General features: G+C 45.1%; 1 protein-coding gene across 1 annotated transcript in view; it reads left to right on the top strand.

Moving 5' to 3' along the window:
- WDR93 (WD repeat domain 93) overlaps positions 1-24018 on the top strand; it is a gene marked incomplete at its 3' end in the record, with an annotated part of 75858 nt that overhangs the window by 2049 nt on the left and 49791 nt on the right.

The following is a 24018-nucleotide window of genomic DNA, read 5'->3' as shown; positions in this document are numbered from 1 at the left end:
TCCTACCCAATATTTACTCCTGTTCTTCCAACAATCTGTCTGGCCTTCACCCTGCTGAGAACTGTGTAAGGCCACGAAGCTCCCTGAATTGTCAGTCTTACCTTGAAGTCAGCCTGTTCTTCTTTGGCAGAAGGATCTCAGCAAATGCTGGTGTGGAGGTGATGATTGCACAGGAGTTCTGCTGCAAGGCAGATGCAGGAACATTGATTGCCATGCTTTAGCTAAGGGAGTAGCAGCAATAATATTTAAGTGCTACAAATGCCCTGGTTCCCTCCCAGCTTAGAAGAAGTCCCTCTTCCAGCTTAGAGAGCTCCTCCTGCCACTCCCTGTCCCTTCCAAAAGGCCTGGTGTGGATCCAGAATAATCCTAAAAATGAGCTCTCTGAAAATGGTCAGTGCAGTTCCAAGCTCCAAAAAGGTTCAGTGAAAGCAGTTTCTCTCTCCTCTCCAGAAGTGCCAAACTCAGTTCTCTAGTTTGCCAGTGTTCCCTACAGACATAAGCCAGACAGCATAGAGACAGTCTCTAAAACAACAAGGAACTTGCTTCAGCATTCCTCTGTTTCATGGCAGCTGCTTTTGTCAACTCGTTTGCTACCAGCAGGTTTTCTGCTCTCATGTTTGGTGGAATCTGCCTGAATGTGTGCTGAGAATGAGATATGTAGCTTTCAGAGATCCTGTGTGAAACCATGTCTCACTAAACTTCTGAGGCTACAGGTCAGATTCTTTGACTGAGTTGCTCCATGTAATTTCTTTGGTGGATATGGGATCTTGAGGACTTGAGCTGGAGGATATGTCAGTCTCAGTCAAGCCTGTCAAGCCTTAATGGGAAAAGAGGTGGGCTGCATGGAGTTCACAGGGGTTTTATTAAAAAAAATAAAAATCTAAATCTTCCTTTAAAGATATAGCAGAGGCTGCTTGCTTGAAAGACCTTTTCTCCTCTTTTCCAATTGCTCAACATGGTTTCCCAATGCAGGCAGCACAAAAGCTTGGCTGGAGATCTCATGATTGCCCAAGGATTCCTGGCTGAAGGAGATGGAAAAGAACCTAGGAGCTGCAGCAGGGCTGTCTTACAGGGAGAGGAGGTCAAGCTGGACATCTGCTGTACAAAACAGTTCCATTTCCCACTGTGCTATTTTTTTCTTATACCCTTTTGCCTACAGGTCTTTCCCCAAGCCTATGTCCTGCAGACAGTGACATCAAGGTACAGGCTGAACAAGTCTGCTGGCCCATGGGGATGGAGTATGTGTCTCTGCAGCTTTACAGCCACCCATCCCACATTTCATAAGGCCTTTGTGTTATTGGGACATGCTTATTCTCCCAAAACAGGCTTTCCAATTAAGTTCCCTTTCTCCCAGGGCTACCATTCCTGTTGCCCCTCCTTGAAACTGGCAGCTCCTTTCCCAGCAGAGTTGCCCCATCTGAGGAGGCCCTACGTAAGAGTATTCCCACAGGACTTCTCCCTTATGTTACTGGGGAAAGGTGAAGGAGCAGAGTGGGAATTGGGCTCGATACTTCCACTGGGGAGTCTGGTCCTAGCAGGGCATCTGAGATGGGTTCATGTTTTAGACTGCGCAAGATGTGCCAGGTGAGGTCATGGCCAGGGTCTCTGCCTGGTTGCACTGACCACTGTCACCTCTGGAATTAATGGAGATGGCTCTCAGCATTCTGAGACTTTCCTGAGTTGTTATAGGGAATTTGAAATGCTGAGGCAGTGCTTAACCCTCTCCTGCATTTTTTTTAACTTGCTAAATTTCACCTCTAGACACATAGGCACCTTCAGCCCAGCACCTCCAGCCAGCCTGCTGTGATCCCCGCCACAAAACTCTCCCCTCTTCCTTCAGCAAAGAATTTCCTGTCCCTTTCAGAGGGAGATGCTTCTCATCTTGTTTTCAGGCAAACATCCCCCTGAATTAGCCAAGCCAAAAGCAAACACCCAGACATTCCCTCTTTGAAGATTCCATATAAACTACCCAAGTTCCTGCCTCTTTTTTTCCTCGGACACAGTTGCTTATTTAACCAGATTTCTTCTGTGTAGCCCAGTGTCAAAATGTGTGGGTTGTGGGGGTACTCCAGAGCTGTCCCCCTGTTAGGATTTTCTACTCCCAGCCAAGCACATAGGTGACCTTCTCCAGTCCTGAGCTCTATGAAGTAAAACCTGGTTCCAGAGCAGCACTCTGAAACCTTTAGTCCTGCTTCCCCCCCTTTTCTTTTTCTTTTTTCTTTATTTTTCCCTTTTATTTTTTCTTTCTTTTTTTCTTTTTTAATTTTTCCTTTTTTTCCCCTTTTTCTCTTTTATCTTTTTCTCTTTTTTCTTTTTTTCTTTTTTCTTTTTTCTTTTTTTCTTTTCCTTTTTCCTCTTCTTTTGTTTTTTCTTTTTTTTCTTTTTTCTTTTTTTTCTCTTTTCCTCCTTTTTTTTTTTTTTTTTTTTTTTTTTTTTTTTTTTTTTTTTCTTCCCTTTTCTTTTCTTCTCTTTTTTATTCCCCTGAGCCTTGCTGTGCCCCACCCAGGCCTGTGCTGCAACAGGAGTAATTCCGAGGGATCAGTAAAATCAGAAGTGGAGGCTATTTATGGCACAAAGTCAGGAGGCGTCTGGGCAGGACATCCTCAGTAATGCTGTTGAGAAAGTAGCATCTCCCTGCAATCTTCTGTCTTTTGTGCCACAGGGATTGTGCAAGCTTGTCAGGGGGTGTGAGCCTTACCCAAGTGTCTGCTTGTTCCTTTTCATCCTATAGTCAGTCAGACTGCTCCTTGCTCCTCCCCTTCATCCCTAAGTTCATTTGATGTTGAAACAGATTCGTGTTGGATGTTTCTCAGTTTGGGAAGGTCCTCAGGACCCTCAGGCCAAGGTCTGTCAGAGCTCAGCTGATGCATTGAGCTGATGCTGTCACTAGATGGCAATGTGTCACCTCCGATTGGGTGACCTTTGCATCACTTCTTTTGGGAACCTGCAGCCAGATGCTTGTCATTCTGCTTGTTCTTTTCACTCTGCCTTAATTCTCCAGTTTGTAATGGAAAGTGTAGCTATGACCTTACATCACGTATTACCCGACGGCCTTCCCTAATTTCCTGTCGCCAGGGTGAATCCTGTGGTGGTGTCTGGCTAGTCGAGGGCAGCAAAATTTCATCCCCTGCTACCCACCAGTAGTTCTGTCTCTCCTTCTCATAAAGCTGGAGAAAAGCCTCTTGCCTGCCTTATCCTATAAAAAACAGGGGAGACCTCACCTCCAGAGATTCCTTACTCCCTAGGTACAGAGAGCTCAAGCTGGAGCAGAAAGAGTCCTGTGGAGGGAGGAAAGGGGAATAGCATTCCACTTGTTCCACAGTCTCAGATGCCTGGCTTTGCTCTGGAGAAACACAAACTATTTGAATTAAAAATTTCAATTTGCTGCCTTTGTGGAAGGCTTCGAGGGCCAGAGTAAAGCCTTTTGTGCTGTCATTTTCCATGTGCCACAGATTACAGCTTCACAGCTCATCTGATTGTTACAGGTATTGATACTGGGTTGTGGGAGCACTTGCCATCTGCTTCAGTGCCAAGCCAAGGGGGTTAGCTCAAACCACCTTCAATGCTTATTCAAACTGAGCCTCCTGGTTCAGCACTGAAATGAACAAGGAATGATCCTTGATCCTTTCTTCTGTCCTTGCTGTGGCAGCAGTAACAACTAAATTATTTTAGTTTTGTGATGGGTTAAAAAACAATGGACCTTCTGCCAAAGCTGGGCAAGGGAAGGAATTCCTATTCCTGCATTCCTTCCCCTGCAGCAGAGAGCCAGCACAACTGATATGTGGCCCCTTGAACAGCACTGGGTCTAATTCTTGTTATTTGTGCAAATGTAAAGGGCTTGGGGATCTGAGTCCTTGGTCCTACTCCATCTGCTTTCTGTCCAGAAAAGGAGCAGGACTTTTGCAGCATCAGAAAAAGAGGCAGAACAGGATTTGCCAAACAGTTAGATGTACTGTGCATCCACCAGTTTTGTGTATTTATCTCAAGATGTGCTTGCTTGTTTGCAGTTTGCATTTGCTCTAAAAGCTTAATCATGTGCTTGGCCAAGATAACCAGGAGCTGGCAGGCTCCACAGAGAAAGGAAAACAACAAGCAGCTGCAGGAGGCTGATGAAGAGCCTTTGTTTTTACCCATGACTTCAGCAGGGGACCATTTGTTTCCTGCTCCCTCAAAGGGATACAGAGAAATTAATATGATCAGTGTGTTGACACATGTGTTGGTGAGGGAGCTGTGTGCTGAGTTCCACAGCACATTCTGGAGAGGACCAGAGACACCAGATTGCTCCTTGCCAGCAGTTCTTCCATACCTGGTCACTCCATGAGCCATAGGCAGCTGTAAGTCTGAACCAATTTGAGCTGTTCTGCTTCTGGAAACTATAGAAGGGCCTGGAGAGATAGCATAAATATCACCATCAAAAGATGAAGCACTTAGAGTTCTGGCTGGGCCAACTCCCCCCTCAGTTCCAAGTTCAGTGATCTCAGAGGTTCTACCTGGCTATAATAGGAGCATTTTGGCTCTGTATTTTAAAAAACTAAAATAAAATTTAAAAATCAGTTCAGTGGCTTGAGAAGGCTTGTGAGAGGGAGGAAGAGGAGCTCAGATCCACAGAGAGGCGCTCGAGCAGCATCGTTCCAGCAGAGCCAGGTTGCTGCCCGGCCATGCAGAGATGGTTTCTGTGGGAGAGGAGCCTGTTCTTTAATCTCCCTAAATTATCTGCTGTTCTTTGCAAGAAACCAGATGTCATCTTACTTCTTTGCAGCCCTGTTTGTGCTGTGGAAGCAGCTGAAATCAGAGGCTGATCTGATAAATTTCCCCCACTCCTGAGGGCCAGCAAAGGTTTGGGCTGTTTGGGTAAGCCACATCTGTGCTATCAGAAGGAGTGTGACCCTCAGAAGAGCTGAATGTTTCCCCGCATGTAACCCGAAGCCATCATAAGCAGGAACTGCAAAAACCTCTGTGTCCTATCTGGGGCAAATAATGTCCCTGTAAGGCACTGTGGGAGATGCAGCATTGCCGAGGGCAGGGCAGCCCCTGTGTGCTTGCTGTTTGCTCTGGAAGGGGGGGCAGCACAAGATCAAGCTTCCTCCCCTGCTCTGCAAGTTTGTTTCTAGATAGAGGTGAGACAGGTACCAAATCTCATTCCTAATTGCTCAAATGACTCTCATTGTCCAAACTTGTGTCGCCTCATTACCTCTAATGCCTGTTTCCTGTACAAGGGTACAGTTTTTTCTCTCTCTCTTTTTTTTTTTTTTTTTTTTTTTAAATTGTTTTTTTGAGTCCAGGCTATAGCTGTCGAGTTGTGCTGCTCAGCCAAGCTACCCAGATTAACTCTTTTAATCTCCCCTATTTTACTGTGCCAGACTACTCAGTGTTGTTTAATTTGGGTTTTCTGCAAGCTGCTTCCAGTTTATTTCTGGTTCTGTTGCAGTTTGTTGTTGTCCAGTGTTTCTGGTACTGCTCTGAGTAGGTACAATATTCATGTGTGGTCTCACATGGGTTCTGTTGGCTTTGATACATGATTTTACAGGAGCAGGAGCATTGGCTGGGTAGAAACAAGCCATATTTTTTGAGGCCAAAATACAAGAGGAAATTGGCTCAGCCCAGTTGAGGGTGCTAGAAGGAGATGAGATTTGATGATGGCAAGGATGATGCTGTGATTTGGCTGTCACCCCATGGATTTACAGACACTTTAAGCTGCAGCAGACACAGGGCTCATGCTATGAAGAACTTTACACCCTGTGTAAGCCAAGTGTTGGGGCCGTGGGTGTAGAGGAGCAGATTGGTTGTGTGATAGAGGAGGATTTGTCATCACAAGAGCCAGGTCTTCATGTGGCACAACCTCTGTGTGGTGCCATGTGTTGGCTCAGCCTCAGGAAAGTCCATGCTTGAGGAGGAGGGGAAGGCAAATGACTGATTAGGCAGGAGGGAAAAATACAGTATCTGAAAAGCAAACTGGCCTGGGCTGCCAAGTGTGAAACACTTCCACTGCCTTGAGCTTGTCCAGCTGAACAGCTCCTTTTGTTAGAAACTTGGTGTCAACCCACTTTGAGTAACCAGGAGTTCTTCTGCATGGGAAGGGCTGGATTGTTGGAGGGAGAGGGAAGAGGTGTGCCTTGTGAAGGGGTGTGTGCAGGAGACAGGGATCTGTAGAGGGGAAAAAAACAAGTCCTGCACTGAGCAAGGAGGAGGAAATGCTAATTAGGCAAGGAAGAGGAACCTGCCAGGCTGCAATCCTGACTTAACAACCAATTATAGGATAATATGGCACAATAATGCAAAGTAAACACTAAGTAGAGGATGTTTCTGAATTAATGCCTCTTTGAAACACAGTGATCATTTAAAAACATCCGGTATCCTAATTTTAAGCTGCCCATTATAGATGCCAGCACTGCCTGTGGTGAATTCTCCCAGTTGTTAAACTACCTGTGTTTGAATTTGCACCCTGTTTCTCTAGGTCACGTTCCAGCTTCCAGTCACTGGACCTTGCTGGTGTCTGGGAGATGGAAGACCCCACCAGCACAAAGTTTGGTTCATGTGGAGGAACTTCCAAGCCATTATATGTGTGCAAAACTGACACAGGGAGCCTAAATTGCTCTCAGTGTCAATGATGGAGTGAAGTAGGGGATTCAGGTTAGGTACATGGGGAAGTCTGTACTGGCTGGGGGTGGGGCAACATTAGTGTAGTTTTTTTTGGGAGTCATGCAGCATCCATCAGTGGAAGCCTTCTCAAAAACCTTGTCCTGGCCAGGGAGATTCACCTGTGTAGGTGGAGGTCTTGAGTTCTTTCTAGCCCAGCTTTCCTGTGCTTCTCAATTTGCACAGTTTGCATTCCTGAAGCTCTTCATAAAGGCTGTGACATACTTCTAGTGTGGCAGAGGAAACGGAGAAAAGTGTTTCAGCCAGCTCCTGGAGCAATGCAGAGAGGCAACAGGAGAGGGGAGAGAAACTGGGAAAAAGATTTGCAATGGCTCAAAAGGGAAGTGAATGCTCAATTCCATCACTGGGAGCTTTTGCCTTTTATGAATCTCCTCCATGACAGACTCGTGGCAGAGGCTGTAGCAGTGACAGCAGATGACACAGGACTGAACACATCTCCCAGGCTGTACTTCCCTCCCACTGTAGTAGTTCTTACCCTCACAGTGCTACTTTGCAGTGAGTAGGCAGTGGAAGGCATGGTTCTGTCATTTTTTTCTCCTCGTGCTGTATCTGTGGAAGTTCATGTTTTAGCAATCAATTTTCTTAAAAAGATTTCTGCTAAAAACATTACTAGAAGGTCCCTTGCCACTGGTAAATGTTTGTAAAGGCTGAATTGTGTTGATCATTGCAGACAAGCCCCTTTCCTGCAGATTAAATTGGAACTGGTGCTGCTGTGTGGAGTAACAAGGGGTAAAGCAGGTATGAGTGATAAAAGGAGGAAGCCAAGTTATTTTGCTTTGCTGTGATCACTTTAATCAGTGGTTTTCAGGAACAAGTTGTATTTTTCTTCGGTGCACATCACCAGTGTTGTAAATAATCATCCCTCAGGGATCAGAGAGGCTGACGTTATTTACTCCTTGGTATGAGAGCCAACAGATAAAGACAGAAACTTACATATTTCCTTTACAAAATCAGTTTGAATCAATAGCCTTCCTCTGCATATTCTCCAGCTCTCGAGGGAAAACCTGAAATCCAGATCTGGATTTTATACTTGCATCATGTTCTAATTACACTGATCCTAATCTTCCAGACTGAAGAAATCATGGAGCCTTACTGCCATTTAGGCTCCTGCTTGTGCCCTTCCATTTAAGTCAGTCTTAACAACAGTCTGAACACTTTCTGAACACATTAGGGCAGCCTCATCATAACATAATTGTTTTGTTGGAAGTCATGCATCTTCTTGCCTCATCCCAGAGCTTCCCGAGGAGAAATACTAATACAGTTTGCAGTTTGATTATCATTGTGGTGACAGTTGTTTTCTCATTTAATTTTGACTTTGTTTTCATTTTCTAGGAACAGAGCAACTGCCAGAGCCCCTCTCTCTCGTTCAAAGATGCCATTTTGCAGCTAGGTAGTATTTAGCAAGGCACTGGGGCAACAGAACAGACACATAAAAGGCACATAACGAAATATAATGAATTGTTGGTGAAAAGATCAACCAATTAAGGCTTTCAGCTGTTGCAGCACAAAAAAGGCATATTCCATCCCCTAAAGGTAGATCAAGTACTGCTATGAATTCCTAAAGCCTCTTTAGAGAATTTAAATGTGTCTTGCAGGTCTAAGTCCATGGACTCACTCTGCATTCCAGGAATAATGTTTTCCTAAAGATGAACTCTTCCTGAACAGAATGGCCATGGAAGTGAATTTCATATATGAGGGATTTCAAGTTAGCAGGAGCTTATAGTTCTATAAGTGAGGTATGCATCATCTGTTGGAAAGTTAAGCATTTCCCCAAGAAGTCTGAAAACAAATCCTGTTAAGACGTTTTCAAGCTATAAGTACAAATCCAGTGTTTTTTCATTTGTCTTTATTATCTAATTAGAGGCACAAGGTAAAGGAGGAATAATAACTCTAAAGAAGCAGGCTTTATAGTTTTCAATTTTTCTTGAAGGAGAAATATTGCCATTTTTTATTTCATCAGTTAAAAAAACAAACAAACATAATCCTTTTAACTGAAATGGTCTTTTGAGAAAAAGCTTGTTTCAGCAAGCTCCATGCACATGCTCAGCATTTTGGTAAAGAATAGAGGTGTGGTTTTAAAAAAAATAAATAGTGGGGTTGGATGCCTTTACCTTATACTGTACTAGCATTCCTTCAAATCAACTGTTTCTCATTGTCCCCAAAAGTCTTCCTTCAAATCAAATCAGTCTTCCATGTTTTTTTCAACTGGACGTGGGGTATTTGCCTAGAAAATGCACTGCATGTTTGGCTGTTGCTTATTTGAGAAAAAAAACCTGATCTTTTCATCATCCCATGAAATTGCACTGGGCAAATGCTGCAAGGGCTGTTTAACTTGGATGCTTTCGGTGAAATGAACTTCCCTGGGTAAAATCCACTCCTTGTGTGGCTTCCTCGGAAGTGTTGATTTCAGGGGATTTAAACCAAGGCAGAAACGTTTCCTGTTTATATAAACAGGAGGGTGCTTTGCCCCACAGCAGACTGGTGAGTGAGCAGAAGGTGAGTTTTACTGGAGGACACTATCTGTCCCCTAGGCATTGCATCAAGGCTATGTTGGCACATCCTTTAGCCATTTGGTTTCACTGCTTCAGAGCAAGGGTCTGCTGATCCACAGCATCTCCAGGGAAGATGGAGATGGGCTCCATGCGCTTCCAATTTAAGGGTTTTTGCTGGAGCAGCATGGCTACCCCAGCTCTGAAATGCAGCAGAGCAAAGCTTGTATTTATCAGCCTACTCAGACATTAAGTTCTGGGTAAACCACGAACTAAGCCCTGTGTTTGCTTCAACCCCTCAGGCAGAGCTGAGGGGCAGGAATCAGAAAAGCTGAACAGGGCTGGAATTGTGGACACATATGCAATTGCTTTGCCTGCAGCCCTCCCTGCTAAAGCTCTCTGCTGGTGACAAATGGCACATGTGAATGAGATTGTCCAGCAGAGCTGGTGCAGGCAGTGCCCAAGGAGGGGCAGAAACCTGAGAATTGTGTCCCACTGTCAGCAGATTGCTGAGAGAGGAAGGGGATTTTGAGCTAAATCTGCTGGAGACTCAAGAGCCTTCTGGGAAGGGTGCTGATGAGGGCAGGGAGCTGCAGGATATTCTCTTTTTTAGCAGCAAATGCCTTTCATGCAATCATTTTAGACTCCCTCTTGGTTTCAGTGCCCTCCCCATGACAGTGAGGCTGATTATTTGTGCTAATGTCCTCATCTCTGGTGAACAATATTGCTGCTATATTTAATATGAGAGAGGGTTAGTACAGTATTATCTAGAATGAGCCATAACCACTGTAGGTTGCTCTCTGTCTCAAAGCTAGTTTTAATTAAAACTGCCAATAACTTTTGAGGTCTTTGACTTCTGGAGTTGAAACAAAGGAACAAGATGCTCATGTGGTTTTGTTTGATTGTGCAACTAATTACCAGAAGAGTGGAATCAGGTTTGCTGGCAGCTGAGCCTTACACTTTCTGTGCTATGAGAGTCCATCAGAGCCCAGCTAAGCTCAATAGTTAAGCTGGCCTTCCCCATATGTGTGTATATTAGGGAGCAGGTTATAATTTCCACAGGCCCATCTATGAAAGTAGATGTTATCCACCCTCACTCCACTCAACTTTATTTTATTATGGGCCAAAACTGTTGGAATTCATCTCACCTGGGATGCTATTTGATCAAATGCCCTGGTAACCAGAGATAAAGTACTGGGTCCTCAGCAATTGCTAGGTCTGTAGTAAATGCAGAGTTTTCCTGCTCCCTCCTGAGCTTCAGGAAACCTGGACATCACATCTACTGTTCTGTCTGTACGTTACAGAACATAAGGTCATGCTTCCCTTTACCTGCAGAAGGTAGAAAAGAGCCTCACAAACACAATACTGAAAGCTTGAAATGAGCATGCAATTAGAGATCAGAGGAGCCTCTAGCAAGGAAGTGCTAATTAGTCCAATCAGTGTTTCCTGTGTCCCTCTATCCCTGTGCACATCACAATGCAAGCTTCTGAGAATCACAGCAAACTTGGAAATCCCATTTATATCCAACACCCAGTGGCTGGTATAAACTATGTAATCTGTCTTCTTTACTTAGACCTTTGCCTGTGACCTACAGACAATCAATACACGAAGGCAGCAGAGGTGAGCTCAGGGCTGTAGCTGACACTGAAGGCAGTTTGTAGCCAGATACACTTATTTGAAGCAGTTCCCTCTTTTACTGTGTCCCTTCTCCAACCTCTCACCCTGTGGGAGTGTGGAAATGTTTGAGAAGTCAGAGGTAACACATGGGGCAGATTTCTTGCAGGTGGAGGAGAAAGGGACTGGGATTTCATGCATGTTAATTCAGCTTTGTGAGGAGGGGACCAGTTCAGCCCCAGAACAAAGGGACACGTTGAAGACTCAAAAGACCTTTTCCTCCTATTTTCTCTGTCTCTGCTTGGTTTATTTCCTGGCAACAGTTTTCTCACCTCCAGAAAAGATGGGTTTCCACTGCTCAATAGCACCTCCCATGTGCCAGTACACTTAGTGCTGTCACCACTACCTTCAGGAGAAAAATCATCCCAGATTTGCTGTTATAGGAGATTTACACTCAGACTTACAGTCCATCCCTTTCTCCAGGACACAGAGACATTCCTACACCATTACATGGTTTGAATAATCTGGAATCCCACTAAGTCATCCATCCCATTGCTGCTATGATATGATTAAGAGGCCTTTGTAAGCAACCACATGTACTTTGGCTTTATTGTGGTATCTAATCAGTTCATATTGTATCAGCATTAGCACCATAATATGAGGAAAAAGACAGCATATTTGTTTGGGAAAATAAATGCAGGCAGCAATGGTATGTGTGAATGATATTCCTTCTTAACTGTGCCACGAAACTATTTTTTCTCAGCCTGAAACTTCAGTTTCACTTTCCTTAATAGCCAGTTCTTTCATTTTGTTCTCCTTGTTAGGCCTTAAAAGTTATTTACAAGGTACTTCTAAAAGCAGGTGATTTAGGCTGTTCTCGTGCTTGGTTTGTTTTTGCCTCATCAAATTGCCTGCTGACCTGCAAGCAGTGGCCAAATCAGACTGAAATTAAAAAGGTGGTGGAATATGCCCCAGCCTCTTCTCAATCAATACCATCCTAAATTACTGCAAACCTGGAGCCATGGTGCATGTAATACATCATTTTGTAACTCCATGTATTGCTTTTAGCCAGTCTTTTCTGATTTCTTTTTAATGGCCTTTCAGCTAAGATCAAGTGTAACATTGGCTTCGCATCAGCTGTGTACCCAGCCTGGGGACCATCTCACAGTGGCACTGGGATGATCTCAGCCAAATTAATGTAATGTAATGTTGGCCATTTGGAAGTTGCCCTGGAATGCTTCCCCTTTGTAAATAGTTCCCAGAGAGGCTGTTCTGGTCTGCCACAGACTGTGAAGCCCTGCCCACGGTTCTTACTTATCTATCCTTGTTTTAAGAACAGAAGGAAAAGAAGTGGAGAGAGGATGTTGAAATTCCTTCCTACAGTTTCTTTTGGTCAAGTGGAGCAGTTTCAGTCCCCAGTGAGACCTCTCAAAGCCATGGTCCTGCAGACGTCTTGATGTGGTTTCCAGAGACCCCGGCTGGGGGGGATGGTGCCCTAGGCAGTGAGTCCCTTGTTGCTGGATCATCCCTTTGTTTCCACGGGGCCATGTAAGACTCGAAGAGCAGGTGTTGAGCCTTCCCTCCTCCTGAGATGGCCCTGTGGCTAGTGCTGAGATGGAAGATCCTCACCATCTGCCAGCATTGCTGCCCTGGCCAAACGACTCTCTTCCCAGCTGGCACATGCCCACAAAACCCACTGCAAGAAAGGCCCTAGCCTGCCTCTAGACCAGCTGCTTCTGGAGGTACCATGGACACTAAGATAACAGCTTGATCCCCTCCATTGGTCCTTGCTAGAGGCTGTGTCCACAGAGTTATTTTCAAACAACTTTTAGAAGAGACAAGTTAAGCCAAACCCAACCAGAAGCAGGAGCAATGTTGTATCCCCTCTAACAGGATTCTTGCTTTTGGATGCCTTTTGTCATCCTCAGCCCTTTTTCTGTGGCTGTTTGCACAATGCTCCTGGTTTCAGGAGATGTCTTCTCATTTCCCATGAGGTGTGCAGCAGAGAGACATCTGCTCTAGGTGCAGCTCCTTCACCTGCACCTTGCCAACACAAAAAAACAACTCGTCTATAAAATACAGTATATTCTTCCTTGGGCTTAATTTCAAGGGAGGCGTTGAGGGAATAAGAAATAGATTTATGCAAGTCTCTCTATCTCAAACCTTCCTGGACATGAGTAGCAGGGAAAAGAAGTCAGCTGTAGTTTGGCTGTTCTGCTTGCTCTGCATGAGTGGAGAATGAAAACTTTTCTTCTAATTTTAATCTATCTCAGTTTTAGCTGGAGGAGTGGGTGCAAGAGAACAATTAGACATTTTACCCTGAGTCTTCTTTCCTGGTTATGCACCTAGATCCAGTCATGGAGCTGGATGGAGTTTCTCATCCATCTTCCCTCACTGTGACACTCATATTCTCCACAGACGCCCTCCCCACTACCCCTTCCTGCAGCACCCATCTGCTGGTGTGACCTGCCAGGGACTGGCAGGTACCTTTCCTCAGCAAATACAATATGAGGAAATAGGAAAGATTTTCTAGAGCTTCACTGACAAGAAATATTTTTACAAGACAGTAATGAGAACTTTAGGAAGAAAAGGTTAAACTTTTAGCAAGAAAAGGAGATTTGTCATAGAATCATAGAATCATAGAATTGGCTGGGTTGGAAGGGACCTCAGAGATCATCGAGTCCAACCCTTTTACCACCAGAAGGAATATCATTCACACATACCATTTTTGCGGTTGCTAGACCATGGCACTGAGTGCCACATCCAGTCTCTTTTTAAATATCTCCAGGGATGGAGAATCCACTACTTCCCTGGGCAGCCCATTCCAATGCCGGATCACTCTCTCCGTAAAGAAATTCTTTCTAATATCTAACCTAAACCTCCCCTGGCACAACTTAAGACCATGCCCTTGTCTGTGGGTGCTTGCTGAACCACCAGCTATGCTTGGTAATGATAGCAGCTCCTCTTATTTTGGCTTTTCTGTTCCACTTTTCCCTGTTGATTGTCCTACTAGCTACTAGGAAATCCTGGAAAAACTGTGGAAGTCAGTAGCTGTAATTAAATACAGCCTTGGTCTGTGTCAGTGCAATGTGCAAGTGAAGCAATTCCCCGGGCTGGGAGGGACATAATGAACTGAATTACCCATAAGACACCTAAAATTTGTTGACTTGATCTGTGCAACTTGAAACACCCTGAAATGAGAAGGTAGGCTGTGCTGCAAAGAACTCAAAACACTTTCAGGTGTTCAGAGATCAGGTTTTCCTACTGAAAGTATCAAGCAGCCCTTCCTTCCACCAAAACACAACCTTTAAAAAAACATCATAACAGGAAAACTATACCTGCTGTTGGAGGGCAGAAATGCAAATGTCCTATTTCAAGTTGGCATTTTAAAATGAAAATTTCCCTTTTAGCTTGTTTCCAGTTTTCTCAGGGGGTATGCCAGCTTTTTCCCACTGGAACTGCTGCCTTGCTTTCAAATGATTTCTTAGTTCTGAAGAAAATTAATTTTTCTCTCAGGACAATTACAGGGTCAATCTCAAAGGAAACAAAACACTTCTGAGACTCTGGGAGAAAATGCCATGTTTCCCCCTGTCTGCTAATGTCCCCTTTACTGCTGAAGCCACTTGTACCCTTTTGCATGAAAGAAAGATGTGAAGGTCATTGTGTGTGCTGGGGGGAGACACGTGCAAGCAGCAGCAAAGCAACCTGTGAGTAACTGGCCTTTATTTTTCTAGAATCTTAAAATCAGATGCTATTCTAGGGCAACCCAAAATAACTCAGGGTGGGCTTTCCCAGCTCCAGCTGTGAAGGGAAATAGCAGCATAATGGCTTTGAGGCTGCTGTACTGCTGCTGTCTTTCATCAGAAGTTGACAGAAGTTTCAAGGTGAAACAGAGTGACCATTCCTTGTGGCCTTTTCCTCTTGATGGGCTTCAAGTGGATTAATAGTTGCCCAGAAGTCAGGACATTTTACATGCAATGCTGTCCTGCGTGTGCCTCTGTGATGTTGCTGGCAGCTTTGGAGGAGGGTACCACTTATCACTGTTACTCTCAACAGGGCATCTTAAAGCTCCTCAGATCTTCCATAACTGAATAAAATGCACATCCTTTTCATTTATCTGTGAGTAACAGGAGCAGTGTGTTACAGGTAGGTAAGCCCCAATGCCTTTTTACATATCTTTATTTGAGACTGCGGTATTTAAAACTTTCTGTTCATAAATAAAGAAAAAACCCTCTTAATGAACAGAGCTTGTAATAATGACACTGCCATACAGAGCAAAATTTGACAAGAGAAATTACTTTGGCAGAAAATAATAATGGATTTGTGTGCAGATCACAGTGCTGATCACAGTACTGCATCTGGTTTCAATTTGCAGGTTCAACCTTTTGCCAAAAAATGAATTTTAATAGGCAGTTGACTTAAATAATTGGTATGTGTTCAAATCAATACTGGAACATGAAGGCTAAATGGTTAAAATAATTGAGGTGTTTGAAAGGGTTTTTTAAAGATTTTCAGATCAGAAGGATGATGTTTATGGAGCTCAGAGCTCAGTTCCATGGCTATGTTATCACTAAAGTACCATGTATGACCATCACTTTGGCAAAACTACTTTGTCACCTTGTGGAGCCCTCCCAGCAGGATGACTGCTTCTCCCTGCCCCACAGAAAGAGGCTCCAGTGTTTACTCCTGCTCTTGTGCAGAGATGGGGAGGATGCCATGCTTTCTGGATTGCCATGGAAAGGGGAACCTGCGTGCACATCAACATCAGTGTAAGCTGGAGCTGCCCAGAGATGGCCACATGCAGGGACTTCAGGGCTCTGCAGATAACTCCTACCTGATCTCTTGCATATGCAGAGCAGACCCATGGGTTGCTGAACATCATTTCTGCAGTGGTCCACAAGAAAGTTCCCTTTGTTGTAAAGCATGGCTGTTACTCTGCCTTTCATTTATATTACACAGGTAAGAGCAGGGGATGCCTGATCACACCCCAGCAGCAAGTGCTGACAGGTATGTAGTGTTGGAAACTGCTAAGAACCCATTCTCACTTCTGAAACTGATGCAAATGTAACCCTGGACATTAAAAAGTGGTGGCGAGAAGCCAAGGGCAAGACAGCTCACCTTGGTTTGAGATCCCATTCTGACCAGTCATGGCTGCTACCATCCCCCAGGGTCAGAGCAGCCAGCCTGGTGATGCCAAGCTCTGTTCCTTCTACCTGGCCCACCCTGGCTTCAACGAGACCTTTCTGCACATGACAATTTTGACAGTGATTTATGGGGCTGAGCAGACTCCAGGCTGTTCTTCCATCCCTGGTCTGGCTCTGTGGCTGGAGCAGCAGCACTGGTTTGTTGGTGGTGGCACAGGCAGATCTGTGTGCCACCACACTGGTGATCAAGTGCAGAGTATGAGATGTAGATGGTTTTACTACATCTGTACACACATATTATTTTTTATATTTTTTTAGGCAGGATATTTGTTGTTTGCTCCTAATGTGTTTATACCTCTATTGTATAGAAAAGTTTGTTTCTTTGTCCAGAAGGAAAATACCCAAAGTATTTCCATTTGGACAGTCGATGAGCCCTTTCCCCTAACCTCTCCTCTCTTTCCCCTGAAGCAACACAAATGATTTGTCATTAAAGCCACACATGTGTCTGAGGTAAGAGCTTTCAGGTGGAGCAGATCAGCTAGTTTGGTGCCTTGAATCCAGACCACCTGAAAATCATTACTGGTCCATGAGCTTATAAAAGGCTCTTCCCTAGCTCAGAGGAGTGGTGTGGGGTGAAGAGCTCAGGCTGGAGGTTTGGAGGATAGGGATCCTTTGCAGAAGGGAAGGGCTGCTGAAGGAAGAGGAGCTGCTTGGGAGCCTGGATGGTAGGTGGGGTGGCGAGGTGACTGGTTGGGTTTTGTTTGTACTTGAAACAGCTTCTTCTCTGTAGGGCTTTATCTCTCATGGTAGGGAGCTGTGGAGCAGGAGAGGGCCTGTGCTGGGCAAACCAAGCAAGGACAAAAAGCTATTTAAATATATTCAAGTGCTCTGTTTTTTCCAGGGAGCACACTTTGGGAGTGGGGGGCTGCTCCAGTGCAAGCTCCTTCAGTTCTATCAGCTCAGTAGAGACCTAGTTCCAGCTTGTACCAGGGAAGCCAAATGTTGTTCTGAGTTTGTAACAGGCACCCAGGAGAGATTTGCAGGTATGGTGTGCAGTACTGACTCTGTTGGTAGGTGGCAATGTGCTCTGCATCCTGGTGCAATTTCTCTTCACATTGATGTTGGGGAGGGAAACCTGAGCTGCAGAGCTGGTCCATGCCCTCAACTTGAGGGTGAGCTGGAGTCATAGAAGAGGAAGGGCTGTGGGCTCTGGTTGTTCCATTGGTCCCAATGCTCAGGGACTCTTGCTCTTGGCTAAAAGTGTGTGATAAAGCCCCCAGGTACCCTTGGGACAGGTCAGAGGAGCTGTCTTGCAGTGCTTTTGGTCAATGTGGTGGGGGTGGCCTGGGGAGGACCATGGTGCTGTTGGAGATCACTGTCTGTGTCTGATGCTGATGTGGATGTGGGCAGCATGGAGAAGCCCTTTGTCTCCTGGAAGGGCCTGAGACTGGTATGGGGGGTGGTCCCTCCCAGGAGGCATCTCACTTCCAGCAGTCTAGCATTATTCAGAGCTTTGCTGCATCATCTGAAACTAAATTTATGAGCCTCTTTGCAAAGAATTGTCCCTATTTTTAGCTCAGATCAGTTCCTAGGTCTGCTTTGCTGTGCAGCTGCACTGGGGGGATGGAGGGAGCAGCTCAGGGCAGGGGAGGGGGTATCAGGAGTGTCTGGGTGGCTGTGCCCAATTCACAGAGGGGCTCTGAACTCTCCTGTGATTTGAAGTAGGGGGAAAGGGTAAGAAGTTATGGGTTTAGTTTCTGATGAAGCTCTGCCAAGTCCCCAGGGTCTGTCTGCTATGCCCATGGTCACAAGTGTCTCTGCTCACCCTAATCTGGGTAAGGCTCAGTCCCACCTGGGAAGCCACTGTTTTAGGTACAGGCTGACCCCCTGGTGGTGTAACCCAGCTCCAGTGGTGTAAATCCAGATCAGAGCCTCTGACTTGGCTGGACACGAAGCAAGCTGAGGCTGAGCAGGGTCTGTTTCCAAATGAGATGCCTCTCCTCTTTCTTCTGCTTTTGGTCTTAGAGTTAGACTTGTCAGTGTATTTGTCTCTATTTTAGCAAACACTTCATGCTTTTAAGACTTTATTGAAAAAGGTGGGTAGAGCTGAAGGACTGATGAGAGACATGTTTTGCACACTTTTTTAAAAGAAGCTGTAAAATCTGCAGAATTGAAAAGATTTTCAGCTATATTTGCTTTCAAAGTGGAACAGCTGGCAGCTCAAGTATTTTTGTGGTGCTTCTGTAAATAAGGTTCACAGGTATGCCTGATGCAGCAATCTATCATCGTGCCAAGTGGCCGCTCCAGCCTGTGATTCCAATTTGATCCTGATGCAGAATAACTTCTTCAGTATATAAGGGAAATAATCATAGCTGGTTTCCCACGACATCCCTTCTCTTGGAAGCTAAAGGAGCTAAATCCTTCTATCAAACCATGTTCTTGCTTAATTAAGGCATGCTGCAGACCCTTTGGTAGAGTCACAGCTCCCAGGTGTGACAAAGCTGAGCACAGCAGTGGATAGCAGATGGGTCTGGCATTGACAGAAAGGCATAGGGGAAAAAAATTTACCCTTTTCTTTTTGAGTAACTGGACATGCTCAGCAGTGCATCTGTCATAATGCTGCTGAGATAATCTATCTTCTACAGCCTAAAATCTGATAGGATTTGAGACTGACAGTGTGGAAAATGGAAACTGTCTTGGCACTGAGCAGGATGGTAGGGAAACTTCTTCCAGGGGATGGGTTTGACAGTGCTGTAAAACCAATCACTGTGGACCCCAGGCCTGGCTTGTGGAGACAGAGCTGCTGGTTGCAATGGTTCTGCCTGTGCTCAGGTGAGCAGCTGCCATATGTTGAGGGTTGCAGCTTTCAGGGCTTTTGCAAAATCAAACTGTTGTGTGGAAGTCACTTTTATAAAATGGGGGGAGGAAGCCATACATTATGTACTCAAACTGCTCTCCAGTGCTTAAGCAATGGTTGGAGAAACTGCCTTCTGGAAACATCATTTCACTCCTATATCTTCTGGAAAGTTCATTGCTGCCTTGACAAAATTCAGTTTTTATTAAAAATGATTAATGCCTGTGAATTTAATCAAGGCATATTCACACAGCAGCAGCTTTACTATAATAGTTTGATTTTAAACAGCTTGTGTCCTGATGCGTGAGGTGCGTTATGTTATTTGACAGCAGTGACATTTATATTTGTAATTACTGAATGGTGACAACCATTGGAAAACCTGCCCTCCTTGAGGGAAGGAAATGGATGGAAATGCACAGCACTGAAAAGCACAAAGTGTCTCAATACATCAGCACATCCAGAGATTAAAAAAGCCAGGGATGACATTCTCCTATCAACAAAAGCACATGCATTATGCTCTCAAATAAATTGCTGAGTTTTAATTATTTCTTTTATATTAATGAAATAGTCTTTTCTTGCCTATTTCCTGACACAGTTACCTCTATTTCATAGCATAGGAGCATCTTGAGAGCAGATGATGTTGTGTGCAGGAGATGTGGACCTCTTGGGGTTTGGTTACAGAATGCTGAAAAATTAGGGCAGTCAAGCTGGAACAGAAACCCCAGATCTGATATAAATCTTGATAAATTGGTCAGGGAAAAATACCTTTGGAGCTGCTGGCTTTGAAGTGCTGAGATGTAGGGCAAACTTCTCAGCTAGTACAAGTTATTTTGAAAGTGGCTTTAGACCATCAACATCTTGCAGCTATGATCCCTCCTCTTCAAGAGTGCCTGAGAAAACTCGAAGTGCCTGAGAAACTGGGGTAGCAGGGAAATGAAATGTCCTCATGTTGGTAATTAATGGTACTTATCTCCTAGTTAAGGAGGAGTTTTTGGCTGAGCTTGCTACCTGGACTGTGGAGATGGAGTAAGACCATGGAGATCCAAATAAAGTTCATAGCTGAGATAGCTTAGGTCACCTGCTGGGATGCCTGGTGACACTGAACTGTTCTTGTCCCTCACTAATCTCCTTTTCTCATCTGCATGTCCTATTAAAGCACTTTGCCCTCCAGTCTGGATGTCTCTCCTGGATGCAGAGCAACCTATAGGAGAAAAATAGACCTTGTTGGACCTGCATAACACATTTCCTGCAGAACTGCTCCTCTGATACTTCCTTTCCAGCCACCTCTCCAACAGTCTGAGTTGGTGCCCAGCTGAGGGTTGAGCATCTGGCTTTGGTTGGTGCAAGCAGCAAGGAGAGGACCTGAGAACCAGATAGACCCAGCAGCATGATGTAGGAGAGGCTTTTCCATATTAGCTGGGTTGTTAAAGGAGGACACCAAGTTCTGGAGCAATGGCTTAACATTGCAAGTGGTCTGCAGACTAGATGGAAATCATCTGTGAGAAATCGGGACATGGACAGTCCTGCCTGGTGGCTGGAGCATGAGTGCACATCAGACCACAGATGGCAAAGATCTGGGATGCCAGAGGCTGGAGCACAGTCAGCACAGCACTGGGAGGGGTGGCAATGAGAACCTTCAGCCAGGACTTTGGGAAGACCTAGACTAGAAGGGTCCCATACTGGAGGAAGGAAGTTGCCTTCAGGTTCTCCCAGGCTGCTCTTCAACAGCTTGTGCTCTCTGGGTGCTCTTCAGGAGCCTTTACATGTGAGCTAAGAGCTGAGAAGGAGGGTGACCTGACTGGCAGGTGGCTAGAGAGCTCAGGCTGTGTAAGAAGGGTGCAGCAAACACTCCCATTATATTTCTAAAAGCTTGCACTGCCAGGGAGCCACCCTGCATGGCTCTAGCAGAGCTGCTGGAGACAGGAGTGGGTGCTGAAGTTTGGGTAGGGGCACCCCACAACTTGCTTCATGGAAATCACTGAGTATTGTGCTCAGGAGCTGCCTGCCCCTGTTTCACCTGCATCACCTCACTGCCTGCCCTGTGCTGGAGCTGTGCTCCTGCTGATGGTATAGGTGTTGGTGCTGACTGATACCTCCCCCCTCTAAGTCCAGTTCTGTTATAGAAAGTCTGTAAATGCACCAGGTTGGTGCCTGGTGGGGCTGGGTTTGTCTGGCCCTGGTGGGGTACACCCAGCTTTGTGAAGTGGATATTGGCAGATTCTTGGATTTTTGCAAAGCTTCAGTTGCTGAACAAGTCTTGCTGTAAATAACAATCTTGTGACTTCCTCAAATTCATGCTGCACCTGTTTTTTTTTTCCCCCTGATAATCATAATAGTTATTTTTCTTTGCTTGCGTATTGGATTTATCCTTTGCAGGCACTAATTTATACTGATTGCAGCTCATCAGTCTTGCATCTTGTCAGCCCCAGGGTTTCTTATGCTCTCTGGTTTTCTGAAGGAAATGTGTATCGACAGGTCTCTCTGAATTCCACCATTCAGGAGGTACACACACTGCCAAATCCTTGCAGAATATTGAGTTCCAGAAAACGCCCAGTGGTTTTATACTCCAGTGCTTCATTATATTAATCCAAAAATGGCAAAAGTAGCACAAAGACTTGTAATAGTCCTCTTAGCCAAAATAAAAATACTATCAAAAATAAGTAAACTGTTATTTTGCCATGGGTTCTCCAGGAGATAGCAAACGCTGCCTTTTTGATAAGAGTGAAGTCCTCTTTCCCAAGTGATTTTCTAGGTTTTTTTTAATCAAACTTTTCTTTCAGGAATCATCTTCTTTTATGTAAAAAGAGGTTCACAATTCAACATGAGGAAATGAAAATATATAGGCAAGATTTATCCTGAAAACATCACTGCTTTAGCTGTCTAATCATTCATCCTGTGACATAGACATATTTGGCTACAAATTTTTACTTTGAAAATACCTAAAAAATACCTATATTCCGCTTAAAATATTAAAGGAGACAGAAAAAGTTTTGGATTGGAACAGAGTGGGAATAGAAGCTGATGGCATTTAAACCAAAGATAAAATGCCATATGTCTGGCACAGGAACAAAAGTAATTAAACCTGAATGTTTTGAAGGTGGTCCCTGACCATATGCACCAACTTAGTGCAGTTCCAGAGGCTGTTGTCTGGAACGTCCCTGTTGAGGCAGCAGGACAGTGCAGAGGTGTTGCCTTTCCCAGTCAGTAGGTTCCTGGGAAACTTCCTTCAGTAGTCCTGAAGGTTCTTCTCATCCTGGGGTAGCTTCAAGCTTTTAGGGTAAGAATTGCCTCACAAGCATCTTTGCAGCAAAGTACTGATCTCCCTGGGGCATCTTTTGGTCTCTGGTGGTTCTTCTGTCCCAGGGGTGGTAAATCCCTGTGCTCCTGTCCTCTTTGGGTCTGGGGCCACCACAAAGCTCAGACCCCATCTTGTGGTCCCTGCCTCCAGTGATCATCCATGATGCTGCTGAGTGCCCTGGTGGATCACATGCTGTTGACTTTAGATTCAATTAAATCTCCTGTGTCCTGAGGCTGAGAGAGATTTTGCCTACTTGCCTATAGTGTTTCCAGACCTGAAACAGACTGCTGTTGTGGCAACTTTGGGTCTTTGTGGTTTCTCATCTTCCAGCTGAAATAATTTAATCTGGCAGGAGGCTGGTGAGGCACTGAGCTGCTTACAAATGCATAGCTTGCTATCAATAAGGGAAATTAAGTAATTCCTCAAAACCATACAACATGTCAGTTTTTTCAGTTTATTCAGCCCTTTACTTTCTTGTTGGTGCTCTTAGAGTTGAAATTTTCTTAAAATTAATTGTGGAAATGTTACCCTGCCTGGTTTGGGGCTACTGATGCTTCAGGTGTGAGTGGGGTGAATAGCTGGCAGGGATCAGTGCTGATCCAAGCGCAAAGTCCTGTGAATCCTGCTGGGAGATAGGCAGCAGAAAGGTTTCAATGAGAAACTTGATGTGTGAAATTGAAATCCACTTAGATCTTGGGCAGGTGGACCCTTATGGATCTTCCAGAACTTGAGTTCCCATGTTGGGACAATCAAAGTGAAACAGGGCTTCAAAGGAGCTACAGGGACATGAGGCTAACAGCGATCAGCTACACACTGAGCTCTGGGTAACTGTGCAATAAATCTCTAGTCCAGAATATGCACAAAATACCTGTCACAAACCTACAGGTCTGGGGATGAAAGTACAGCAGGTCTTGCAGGTTATTCAAGTTCCATCACAGTGGCTCTGTCTGCTGGGGTTGCACATGCTGCTCGCAACTGCTTTGGTATTCAGCCCAGCCCTTTTACAGGCAATTTGGGGCTGGGGGAGCTGGGTAAATCCTGTGCATGCTCACTTCCCTGGCTTAAATACCTTGCAGTGCCTGAGTTGTTGCTTGTGGTCTACAGGAGGTTCTCTAAATGCAGGTTACCTGATGGTAAAATTAACATAAAAGTCCTGACTTTCTCAAAGCTTGACTGCTGCTGCCACTGAAAATGCAGGAGATTGATAACTTGGATCAGGGTGTAAAGAACCAAGTCAGAGCTGTGTCAAGGCAATGTCATTGGGGTCCAGCCAGGTTCAGTGTGGTCTGAGGGCTCCAATTCCCCTTTGCCTTACCCACTCCCAGCTGCTGTGGTGCATGGGAAGGTAAAGGTATTTCTGTTTTCAGGGTCTTGGAAAAGTTTTACCCTTTGAGAGTAATGGCAGCTGAAACCCTTTATAGGCAAAAGTTTTCTCTTTCCTTTCTTGTGCTGCCTGCTCTCCTCTGTCCTGCGGGGCTACCTTCTGCTCCCCAAAAATCTGGATGATAGGGCTGTGGTTAGTGGGGATTTTCTGTATTCCAAGCAATTTAAAATGAAAGTGGAGATCCTCAAAAATAATGCAGTTCATGCTGCTGGCATCCCTCTGGGGGCAGGTGATGGTGACAGAACTGCTGGGTAATGGCCATGGGCTGGTTGGAGGTGGCCAGGGCAGCGATGCTGCTGCTCTGTGTGTGCAGACCCTGGGTCTGAGCCTGGGGCATGCTGAGGAAGGCAATTGAGATGGTGAGGGGAGAGCTGAAAAGGGGGGGAGAAATTGTCATTGCAGCTGGGATGAAAACCATGCAAAGAGGAGTGAGGGGATGAGGCAGGGTGTTTGGAAAAAGCTGTTCTTGCTGTCCTGTTGGAGAGCAGCAATTGCCCCATCCCTGAGCTACTGCTGTGTGATGGGAACACTGTGCTGAACTGGGGAACCCAGCTGAGATTCTCCCATCTGAGTGGTGT

The sequence above is a fragment of the Calypte anna genome, chromosome 10 (genome assembly GCF_003957555.1).
Source record: "Calypte anna isolate BGI_N300 chromosome 10, bCalAnn1_v1.p, whole genome shotgun sequence".
Lineage (NCBI taxonomy): Eukaryota > Metazoa > Chordata > Aves > Apodiformes > Trochilidae > Calypte > Calypte anna.
Note: the sequence above shows the minus strand (reverse complement) of the source record. Positions and strands in the feature narration are given on the sequence as shown.